The sequence below is a fragment of the Danio rerio genome, chromosome 4 (assembly GCF_052040795.2).
Source record: "Danio rerio strain M-AB ecotype USA chromosome 4, GRCz13ab, whole genome shotgun sequence".
NCBI classification, from domain to species: domain Eukaryota; kingdom Metazoa; phylum Chordata; class Actinopteri; order Cypriniformes; family Danionidae; genus Danio; species Danio rerio.
In genome coordinates this window covers 52679212-52692042 of record NC_141024.2, presented here as the reverse complement: position 1 = coordinate 52692042, position 12831 = coordinate 52679212, and the positions used below count along the sequence as shown (strand labels likewise).

At 37.0% G+C, this 12831-nt stretch overlaps 1 protein-coding gene and 2 non-coding genes across 3 annotated transcripts in view; 2 read left to right on the top strand and 1 right to left on the bottom strand.

The window, feature by feature from the left end:
• Positions 1 to 12831, top strand: part of LOC137491225 (uncharacterized) — a 481743-nt gene that overhangs the window by 379189 nt on the left and 89723 nt on the right. The gene's annotated exons all lie outside the window — the stretch shown is intronic.
• Positions 4184 to 4265, bottom strand: trnas-gcu (transfer RNA serine (anticodon GCU)). Its single transcript has one exon. It is a non-coding gene; the product is annotated as a tRNA-Ser (tRNA).
• On the top strand, positions 6688 to 6769 carry trnas-cga (transfer RNA serine (anticodon CGA)). Its single transcript has one exon. It is a non-coding gene; the product is annotated as a tRNA-Ser (tRNA).

The following is a 12831-nucleotide window of genomic DNA, read 5'->3' as shown; positions in this document are numbered from 1 at the left end:
CAGCGTTCTGGAGCATCTGTAGAGGATTAAGGGTGCAGGATGGGAATCCAGCTAGAAGAGCACTGTTGGAGTGCAGCCTTGAAATAACAAGAGTTTGCACTAAAAGTTGTGCTGCATGATCTGTTAAGAAGAGTCACATTTTTCTGATGTTAAAAGTGCAGATCACCATGATGGAGCTGTGTTAGCAATATCCTTTTTGAAGGAAAACTGATCATCCAGAATCATTTTTTACCGAACTACATGGGGTAATTGTAGATGATCACAGCTGGATTGAAAAAATTTGTTCAATGTGTGGAGTTCCAGGGAAGTTGATGTAATAAGCAAATGAGTAAACAGTTGGTGATGTTTTTTCCAAGCCGATATCCTTCAGGCAGTTTGATGTGAGTTAAACATTTGAAAATTTTGTTGAAAACAGCCCTTTGTAGGGTTTTGGCAATAAATAGAAGGAGAAAAACACATTTATTTATTTATTTATTTATATAACCGCAATATGCTGTTTCTCATTGGCAATTGAATAAAATACAGGGAATAAACTTGTGTTTCAATTCACAATTAGAAAAGCTGTTCCTTTTGACTTTATCCTATATAATTTCTGTTTAGAACATGGTGTTATCTGTTCTGACATACTGTGTTAAAGCATTTGTAAATTTGACTGTAAAATTACATTGTTTTGTTCTGGGTTGTGCTTGTGTGTAAAAGAAGTTAAAGCATTTTAAATTTGTGTTAACTGGATGCATTTTCTGTCAAAACAACAAGAAATGTGTTAATTGTATAGCCCACGAAGACGGATGTTGTGCTAACTGTGTTAAGAGTTTAGGAAACTTGTTAAATGTATTGATAAAAGTGTCATAGCCATTGTAAAAAACTGTAACAGTTTATACATAATACCCAGTTACAGTTTCTCATGATTGCTAACACACTAAAATTAAACTTTTCCTACAATTAGCAAAACCGTACACTCGTGGAGCAAAACACAAGGCTAGATCTGCACAACTGTAAGCACATTGTCAGCTTCACACTTTTTGCAAAACATTACACACAGTCATTTGCAAATCACTAAACACACTTGGATGCTTTTGACACTGAAATTTTTCATAATGGAATTTCCTTGCAATTTCAAAGCAAAGGCCTTCAAATGAGCACACACATGAACTATAGGTTAAACACAGCTATCAGGTGTGCACACACACTGCTGCAAAACTGTAGACACACCAATGAGCTGTAACCACAATAAAAGAAGCAATATTGGTATAACCATATATGTCATACCAAAATGTTTATATCATTTGTATAAATATTACCATTTGGAATAAAAAGCTATAAATAAGAAAAGTAAAAAGCACTTAATTGCAAATGAAACATAACTGTGGATAAGTGAAAACACTGATAGAGAATGAATAGGTATAATAAAGCAGGAATAAGTGTATGCAATGTGCTGCAAACCCTTGAAGCAGACGCAGACGTCACGTTTAAGCAGCGGAACAGTAATGTGGCAGACGACATGTTCGGCAGACGCAGACGTCACGTTCAGCAGACGCTGAATCTGCCTCGTAATAAAGCTTTAGCTGCATCCCATAAGATTATAGGACTTACTTCCCCATTATCATTATTCTCTAAGTATAATTTCTGATTTAATTTGGGCCACTACTTCTGTTTTCCCTAGTATACTTGTATTTTGCCTGTGTCTGTCCCTGCTAAACATAAAAAAATCCTACTGTAAACTGCATGAGGTGAAGAATAATAGGAGTATTCTCGTTTTGAGGGGTGAAGATTTCTACAAACATCTAATACTCCAAGATCTTTCAATGAATTCTTAAAACTTCTTAATTAAGCCGTTTTAATTCTTTTATTATTGGAAGTGTGCTTTTGTTGGTTATGAACTATATTGAAATCATCTGCACATATTGTTATTCCCTTAGTTTCCATAGCCAAAAGGTTGATAATTGTATTGAACAGTGTTTTACTGCCAGGGGGTGCATAGATATTTACTAAAGTGATTAATTGTTCATTTAGTTTTCCCTGAAGCAAAATATATCTGCCTTCTTTATCTGATATCTCTTTTAGCAACTCAAAATTAAGAGCATTATGTATTGATATTGAAACTCCCTTTTTATTATTTTTCCTAAAAGAACTATAGAAAGTTTGTGTATATCCAAATTTTTTAAAGTTTATTACGTTCAGATGGGGAAAGGTGTGTTTCTTGCAAGAATATGATTTGATTTTTTTCACGTTTTATTTTGGCTATAACCTTACTCCTTTTAATTTGGTTATTTAACCCATTTACATTTAAAGATGCAATTTTAACATATCTTTGCATGGTAATTTCAGAAAGTTAAGTTGGCAACCTTTAAAACTAACAAAAATGATAATAAAAATAAACAAAGAAAAAAGAACATTGGCTTTTAAAGTTGTGGACCACGTTTTACCCAGCAAAACCCAGCTCCAATCCTGGGGAGAAGGATTTATTCCTGCCTCTTGCAGGGGCCCCTCATTTCTAACATACCAATGTAATCACTTGTCTTTTTTTCTTTTTAACTCAGATTATTAACTTAAGTAAATATTATTTTAAACAAAATGATTTCTATATCCACTCGAGGATTCCAACCAACTAGGAATCATGAGGATTGTTCAAATACAAAATGAAACATATTCAGTCTTGAATGACGTAGTTTTTACCTTTTTAAATGACTCAATCGAGAAGAACACATATTCAAACAAATTGTAGAATGGTTAGAGTTCAAGTATTTCAGCCGAAGTCAGTTCGCACTTATAAAGTAGTTTGAAATAGTGTTATTAGTAAGTTGTGTATCGTAACAGTGCCTCCGCATACCTCTTTAACGTTAACAGTCAGCGGTGTTTCTTAACAGTTAATCTTCATTCGGTGTTTGTCTCTGAAAGCTCTTCAATCTTTCCCGAACACGATCAGGAGCGATCCGTCCAGCTCTTAGCCACTGGGTACGGCGTGTCAGTCTTTCTTACCATCGACACCGGGGGTCTTCGGATACCTGCTGAGTCATCATCAGATCCACCGTATATCCTCTCTTATTCAAATCTTTCGTAGCTTCAGCCGCACTTTCGTAAAGTTGTGGTCCTGTCTCCCAGTGTATTCGCATCTTGGCTGGATAGGGCGTCTGAAATCAGATTTTGATCTCCTTGAGGACTTTTTTCACTTCTTTATATTCCTTCAGTTTTGCATTAATCTCCATGGGGAAATCGTGCGCAAAGAAAATCGGCTTGCCATCGTGTTGCGGTTCTTTTGCCCAGGCAGCTTGCAAGATCTTATCTTTAGTGTACTGCAGGAAATTGAATATAATCGATCTTGAAGTATTATTATTTTGAGGTCTAGGACCGAGAGATCTGTGCGCTCTCTGTACCTGCAGGTCTAAATCGGAGTCCAGTGAGAGCTTAGTTTTTAGCAAAGACGTGATGAAATTAATCATGGACGTCCCTTCTGCTCCTTCTTTAATACAGTATATTCGCATATTATTTCGTCGTGATCGGCCCTCGAGATCTGTGACCTTATTCTGCATCATTTTTTGCTCTTTCAAGGTGTGCAGTAAGGCGTCTTTTAGTTCAAGGTTTGCCAACTCGAGTTTAGTTTATTCGCTCCTCTGCTTCATTCAGTCTTGTGCCATGTGACTGAATATCTTCGGTGATGCCTTCTAGCTTCTGGTTTATGTCGCTTTTCAGCTTGTCCACTTCTGTTTTCATATCCTTTATGAACTCTTCTTTGAATTGGCTGAATTCTTTTCTTAAATCCGTCTTCAGTTCGGAGATATCTCTGCTGAGTGCTCTCACTGCTCGCAAAGTTTTGGCACCATGTTCTTTCTCAGGTAGTCCTAACTTGTCGTTATCATTCCTCGTCTCCTTTTCCTCCTCGCTTAATTTTGGCTTTGAATTCCCCTTTTTAGGTTTTGCCCTATTCATTTTGAAGTCGTCTAGCGCAAAGCTCACTTGAATTGGTAAAAGTATAAGGGCTTTTTGGACACATTGACCAGGAGAGTACGTTCTATGCTGCCATCTTACCGCTCACCCAACTATGGCATTTCTGTATGTATTTGCAGCTATTTTCAGAAAAGGTGACATTAAATTTTGCAACAACATCCTTCAAAACGCTAAGAGGGTGTGAGTAAAAAAAATTCCAAGGAAGCACCAGGCTCTCTCAAATGCCAGAACACACGAGCGACAAGGATGGGATTCGAACCCACGCGTGCAGAACACAATGGATTAGCAGTCCATCGCCTTAACCACTCGGCCACCTCGTCATGTATTTTCCTTTCTTCTCTGGTGGAGGCTGGACTGTGGCACATATTTGTATATGTATGTTTCTGCAACCATTTTTCAGTAAGATGACTTTCAGTTTTGTCGTATGAATGACAGAGCATATGAACGACAAGAATGGGATTCGATGGGACTCGGCCACCTCGTCAGGTATGTACTCACTTTCCTGATGGGGGCTGGACTACGGCATTTCTGTATGTATTTGCAGCTATTTTCAGTAAAGATGACATAAAATTTTGCAACAACATCCTTCAAAACGATAAGAGGGTGCGAGTAAAACACCTTCCACGGAAGCACGCGTCACCAAAATTGAAATGAAATGTTACATTTTATATTGTTGAAAAAGATATCAATATTAAAAAATGTCTATATTAAATGTGAAATATATTTATTTGTTTACATATAGTCCGTGAAACACTATTCAGTGTTTATTTAACTCATCTGGTCATCGTCTGTTTCTTTTAAAGTCTTTCAATTTAATATTAAGCCTTGAAGGGCAAAAACTTAATTTAATTCACAGGCCATATAATTCAATAAATACAATTCAGTAATTCATATAAAGCATAAAATTTCATAAATATTAACATATTAATTAGATAAAACTAACATCTGCACTGGAAAAAAATATTTAGCCCAGCTTTGTAAGCTCAATTTAAACAAGAAAAATATTCATCCTAAAACATGAAATAAATGTTATAGAAACCAAAATTTTACTTTCTCAAGTATCAAAATATTGTTACAACACCAACTTATACATTTTTTGATTGTATTTCTTGAAAAGTAAAGCTTCAATGAATGATCTGGCAGATAGAACCTCATAATTCCAAGTGGAAAATGACTTGTGTTTTTTACTTCAATTCGCAAGTGCAAAGTAACTGACATGACAGAGACCTTAAGGCTTCTCTAAATGCAAATGATCAATGTATGAAAGAGAAATGCTACACACATGTTGTTTGATATATGGAATGCAAAAACTTTTAAGCTCAATATCACAAAATCATTCAGAACGCAGATAGAACCTTATAATTCTAAAATGACAATTTGCCAAACCTATTTTACACAATCTAATTTCACTTAATAAACAGTTTTGTCTTAAAATATAATCAAAATTCTCTAAAACTGGACTTTTCCACCAAGCTCTCAAATTTTGCCATATTTCCTTCTTTTAGATATTGGGATATAATCTTTTCCAGTACTCTTTTGCTTTGGGTGTAACAAACACGTCTTTAGATAAGCAAGAATAAAACATTTTTAGTATACCATCTTTGAAAGCATATTGATTTTCTTTAAAGTTAATCACCCTTCCTTCATCGCTGTGCATTTCCAATTTATTCTCTATCTTTGACAAGTTATTGAAAATCAATTTACTAACATGAAAAAAAATAGACTGAAAGAATGGAAAGAAATTATAGAAAACAACAGAAAGACCTTCTGCAGTTGCTATTGATCTATTTAATGTCTCCTACATGACATGGAGTCCAAACTATTAGCTGCGTCCCAAATCGCATACTTATGCACTATTCTACGCCATTTTGTAGTATAAATAGTTTAAGTAGTGTGTTCACACTGAAAACTCTTAAAATAATAAGTGCACTTTAATTACCCGGATGATGCACTCATTCAGCCGCTAAAATGAAGTGTGTAATGATGGACACTTCACGCACTCAACGACCGCAGGTTTGCCTACGTAGCGGAAGGGGCGGAGCTATCGGACGCACATGTTGGATAACTTTATTTATTTTGGATGGAGAAAGCAAAATTCTCCTACGAGAGTGATTATATCGCCTCCCGATGGTGAATGCGACAATACTCATGATAGGTATTATTTGATAATTCGGTCGTTTATTTCACTGATTTGGCGACCGTCAAACGTCATCAGGGAAACGGTTTGAATTTCCGTTTAGTAAAAAACACATTAGTGTGCCATTTGGGACGACACTACATACATGTACTATCCTGTTGAGTGTGTAAGTGCATAAGTACATAGTGCATGAGTGCATAGTGTATAGTGTGCCATTTGGGACGCAGCTATTGTGTTGCACTGATGTCTACACCTACAACAACCAAAAACCCAACGTCACAGTAACCTGTTGTGTTTTAGCAACATCTACACCAACCATAAGCCTAAACCCAACGTCACGGTAAACTTTTGTGTACCATAAAGGTCTGCACCGACCACAACCCTAAACATTGCCTACTTAAAAAGCTTAGCCATGGAGCCTGGATGGCTGAGTCAGTAGAACATCAGACTTTTAATCTGAGGGTCCAGGGTTCAAGTACCAGTTTGGGCATATAAGACCCTTTTTGTGGAGCCACAGCTTTTGCGGTTGAGCTATTGCTTGCCGAAAGTTTCATCTGGATGCACCACACCACACGTGTGCTAGCCATGAGGACATGGCAGTACATGTAGTTGTGGCCGAGTGGTTAAGGCGATGGACTCGAAATCCATTGGGGTCTCCCCGCGCAGGTTCGAGTCCTGCTGACTACGTGCTGGCAGTGCACAGTATTTTAATTTGCGACCTTCCTTGATTGTTAACAACTCCATTGTTTCTTGTGAAAATGGATGTGATGATACACTGTTAAAAATTGTCCCGTTAAAAAACAGTAAAATACTGGCAGCTGCAGTTGCCAGCAATGTACTGTTATTTTACAGTATGTTGCTGTAAAAATACATGGACTACATTGATTTACACAATACTCAAGTGAACTCATTTTGCTCACTGAAAGCAACTGCCTCAACTTGGTCAACTGCTGAATGAGTTTATGAAGTAATGTGCTATATATGCTTAGAAGCATACTTATAATGATAACTTACTTTAGTTAATTAGAAAAGTTTGGTTTAACTCTAATGTCTTATTTTTCACAACAGCACACATACATGTAAATCTGGAATCACCAGAGAGATTCTGACTGCATCAGCAACTAAACAGCCGCTATCTTTAAATAGAGAAACATGCAGAATAACATCTGCAGTTCATTGTTCATCTTTAACTCATACACTGGATCTACTCTCCTCCACAACGGTGACACACAGAAGAAATTAGCTTCAGGTTTTACAGTAAAATACTGTTTTTTCCTTGATTTAACGGTAATCTACTGGCAGCTGTGGTTGCCAGCAATTTACTGTTTTTTTACAGTCTATTTCCGTAGTTTAAATTAACAGTATATTACTGTTAAAATACATTTTTACACTGTGTTTTTACCTCTCACACATTTAACCTTTTAAACCCCAGAGCATATACTTCAGTTTTAATTGAAGTGTCCACACTACTGAGTGTTCAAGAAACATGGAGCAAAGCTGAAGTAAATTAATTAATTAACTGACTAATTAAATGATAATTGAGGATTAACAATGAACAAATGAAGAAATACTGAAGGGAAAAAACAAGAACAGAACATACAAAACTTTAGTCACAGCTTTATAATAAAATAACCTGAAGAACAACAAATGGTTAAATTATTTAAATGATCAGCGGATGATTAAACAACTCTACAAACATCATCACCAGCTACACTTATTACTTAATACATGTATGTTTGTATAACATTAACTAAAGTTCTTCTTGAGAAAAAGTTAAAGTTTTACGTCACCATCATGGAGAACAGAGTTTGCTTTAGTTGGGCTCTTAGCCCTGTCATTTTAAACATTTATATATCGTGGCTGCTGCAATTGTTAAGAACTTTGTTTGAAAAGCTCCTTTGATGTGGCAAGCCAGCCAAAAACCTAAATAAGATCTGCTGATGTTCATGTTGCTAATAAATGGCAGAGTCTGTTCTCATTTAGTATAATAAAATTTACTGCTCCTATTCAATGTTAAATCTATTGTTTTACATTATATGTATATATATGGCAATGATTTCTGGAAGTTTTTAAGAATATCTTGGACAATAACACTGCTCTATGGTGTAAATCGCACTCAAAGAGACATCAATAATCAGCGTATGAACCTCAATAATGGTGACAACTAACAAAATTAACAGTTTAACTCACAAACAGGCAACTGAAAGTCTAAACATAAACAACAGCAGAATCAAACACAAATAAAGAAAACTGTAAGACCATTATACAACATTTATTTATACCGCAATGCATGCTGGGATATTTGTACAGTGCCACTCCCAGCATGCATTGCAGCATGAAACATTTGAGATGTTACCATTGTTGAGATACAAGGTCAGATTCATGAGGTCTGAGTGTGTATTTGTCATAACTGAACTGGTTTTGTATGTTATTTCTTAACTGTTAAGTAATTTCGGAGGTATCTTTTCTGTTTCCACTTCTAATTAATTAAATTAATACCTGCAGCTAAGCATAAAATTTATTGCATGAGGCCCTTCATCCAGATTTATACCAAAACATTTATTAGAACTAATTTCAGACAAATAGATTTCTCTATTTATTGACTTCCCAACTTTAATGCTTGTAAGAATCAGCTCTTTGGTTTAAATCATGTTTAAACTTTGGGGATTCGAATCAAAGATTCGAACATGATTCACATAGAATTATTTAAAGCTTACACTCAACTTTAGTATTTGTCCAGCAAATAGAACGTTTAGTGTAAAGCAATCCTGTATTATATTATTACGTGGCCAACAATAACAATATAAAAACAGTATCTAATTATTTAATAAGCAAGGTAGCAGTATCTGAAGCTGAGGCATTAACTTATAAAGCACACAACACACCAACACGGATCTTAAAACGAAACAAAAGTTTATTGCTACTCTATAACACAAAGTACTAATCTACGTAAAACAAACAAACGCACATACATACACACACGCACAAGCAGTTTGAGGAGAGTTTTGACTGAGTGGATATAACTTCTAGCCTTTGCTAAGTTCTTAGCATTGCAACCTGAGAGAAACCATAAAAGCAGAGAATTTTGCTATTCTTTACAACTTAAACATAATTCAGACCAGATTCAGTAATGGGTAGAAACCTTGTTTGTGCTACTTGCGTTCTGATGTAATTTTGGTTTCCTTGACTGGTCCAGAGGGAAATCCCGGCGAAGCTGATTGGTCAGCGTAGCAACTTCAGTGACGTGATGGAATTCCCTTGTCGGTGAAGAGGGGTTTCCTTAGTCGGTTGCTAGAGATACGGATGTTGGACAAGGCGGCGTTCGAAGTCCTTCCTGGGTTCCTGTAGTTATGACGGAGTTTCAGAGTTCTGAGATATTGACCCGATGGCTTGTTGTTGATGCGGTTGCACAAGCAGATCGGGGGTTGAGCCGGCAGCAAGTGAAGGTCGCGGTCTGCTCCGTGATGTAACGAGGCTTCCGGCGAGGCGATGTAACGGCCACAGCACGAGAAGAGCGACGTCCGGGCAGCGACGGCGGTGACGACTGGCAAAGATGACCGGCAAAAGACGACGATGAAATTCCTTTGTTCAAAGTTTTATAGGCTTTGGTAGAGGCTGGGTCTACACAATGCTTGTCCAATCAGATAAGGTGCGGGGTGGAGTCACACCCCAATTCTGCCCTCTAGGAGGCCGGGTTGACACCTGGTGTGGGTGCTGCTTTGATAGCATAGTGGTTAAAATAAAGTCTTATAACATCAACACTTTTCATAGTATGGTTTCTTCATATAAACCAATGCATTTAAAATGTTCCTAGCTTTCAATCGATACCAAACATGAAGTATTTCACAAACATTCTGTAGATTTCATTTGTCACTGAGGGCTATTACTCAATAACTATCCATAACAGTTTTGTTAAACACATGGAACATGTACACACAAAAACCTACAGAAACATAAAGCAAACATACATTACTCAAATAAACACAGTTTTACTGTATGTCCATTAAACTTTGCAAGCGTTTCTGATCGCTTCTGTGTCTGCCTGAGAATGTGTATTCCTTGCAGACGCCAAAGGACACGCAAACCAAAAGGTACTTCTCAAAAACCGGTTTGGTGGGTTTTTGATTGTAGAGCCTCTTATTGTTTTAAGGTGTAAAGTTAATTAACACGCAACTGTGATGTTGACCTGTGGATTGCCTTTTGCTGGGTGCCTGTGGATTGCTTTGAAAATGAAAACAAAGCTCAGACATGTAGGCACCAACCAATCTTTTAAGGATAACATGGTCTGTGACTTGTTCGGTTCTGGAACGATCCGTTGACTCCCCACATGCTGTAGTACAAACGTTTTGTAAACTCTGTATTACAGCAGTTTGAAAGTCTTCTTAAATGAGTACAAGGGTGAAGAACCCAACTAAACCAGCCCCTCACTCCATTACGGTGACACAAAAAACACCTTAATTTTTGTTGGATCTCAATGAGAATAGTATGGAAGTCAAATCAGTCAGTAATAAGTGTGTGTCTGCTGTTGTTTGTGGAGTTGTTTAATGATCCTCTGCTGAGACTGAAGCTGTTTTATTTTATTAGATTTTATTTAATGTTGTAACTCAAGTCACTGTTTGTGTTTCTTGTTTATTTTATTCAGTAATTGTAATTATTAACAGCAGGTGTTCATCAGTGTCTGAATTCACTCATTAGTGTTCATTAAAACTGTCAGGTGAACTATATTAGTTAACTAGTGTATGAAATAGTGAACAAGGACACAAAGTGTGATTTCAAACACAGACTTCAAAACATCGAATCTGAACTCTGTTAGCTCACAGTTTTCTGCAGTTGGTTACTTTCTCGAAAACAAAAATGTTACCCAGAAAGCACTGTTTTTAACAGAATATTACTGTTTTAGTGAAAAAACATTATTTTACCGTAGAATCTGACCGTTTTTTAACAGCAATTTTTTACAGTGTATATGTGGAACTGAATCTGTAACATTAAACCATTTTTCAGCAAATTTATTTTTTGCTATGGTTAGAGCTGCTCCCTGCTTACCTAATATGATGTGTTGTGAGATCATTTCAATTTTTTGCCCTTCTGTTTCTTTCTGCCATTGCTGTTCTATGTCTGGATTTCTTTCAGAATCATAAACCATTGTGCAATGAAAACCTGATTTTGGTATCTGTGCTTCATCAATTTGTGCTTCAATGTATTTTCCCCATTTATTTATTGTTTGTTTTACATCATTTTCTATTTGTCCTATTCAATACACATTAGCTTTTGGTTCGGTAATTACCATTTGATTTTCAATTCCTTTTGCATCTATATACACTCCATCTGAAGTACACCAAATATGTAGTCCTAATTTACATAATGCATCTCTTCCTAGCAAATTGACTGGAGTTTGACTTGATACTAGAATGGGTAGCGTCACACTTTGATTTTTAGTTTGTATACAAACTGGAGTAGTCATTGGAATTAATTGAACTTTTCCCGAGAATCCTATTGTCTTTGCATATTTACCAGACAGGGGAAGATGTGACGCATAATTTGAATTAACAGAAGTGTAAACAGCTCCAGTATCAAGGAGCATTGGTATTGTTTTTCCCTCTATTTTAATTGGTAGCATAGGTTCTTCGTTAGCATTAGTTGTTAACATTGGAAGCTGATTATCCCCTATAGGATTCTCTGGGCATCTTCAATATCCCTTATTGGGTCCTCTCCAAGGATTAACTGGACCTTGGTTAGGATTTGGATATGTTTGATGCCAAGTTACCTCCCTTCAACCCCGAGGAAACTGCTCCCATGGATTGGTGGGACAGTCTTTTTTGGTGTGTCCTGATAATCCGCAACCCCAACACATGCCTGTAGGTGTCACATAGGCTTTGCCATTCCCTCTTTGCTCTTTGGGTCTTTTTCTCCAGGTCGCGGCTGCTGGCTGTTGGGTATAAATGTTTATTATGGGTGGAATCATTTGGGTATTAGTTGGAAGTTTAGCTTGTGAGGCAGACTGCATAGCTGGTGCTGGAGCTGTAACTGGAGCCATCATTGTTAGTGGTTCCCCCTCCTCTGTCTCTACAAGAGCTTGGATCTTTTTCTTGTTCTTTTTATTCAGTTCATCAAGTTGCAATTGAGCTAATTTTCTTTGCAGCTCACTTTCTTGCTTTTTGAGTTTTTGTTCATTTTTCCTGTACTTCTCAACTGCATGTGCCACATAATCACAAAACTCTTTGTGAGATTTAGAGTTTAACCCCACCGCATCTTCTAACCTGCTCTTCACTGAGGAAGGCATAGAGTCAATTATGGCTTGTTGAAAAGTGTAGCCATTATAGGGTCTCTTTCAGGATCAATTTCAGTGTCATGTTTCCATTGTCGTGAATGTCTCTGAACATACGTTATTGGATTCTCTGTTTCCCCCAACTGATCACCTCTTAACATATTAGGGTCCAGTCTTAGTGGATACTCTGCACGCAGTGCCTGTCAAGGTTAGAAGCGTGAAGGATTTAATCAATCTTTGCTCCTCCTACAGTCTTTGCAAGAAGAGATTTAATGTCTCCCAAAGAAATCAATTTTCAAACTGATTCCTCTTCAAATACCCTTTTCCACTTTGCTGCCCCCTCATGGATGTTTGGGAGCCTAGCAATCAAACCCTCCAAATCCAATGTAGGCCAAGGGACATACTGTGCTTGTGCACCCTTTATTAAAATTGGGCATTGTTTAAATGGCCTAAGCCTGTTCCCCCTTTCCCAGTTTCCTGTATC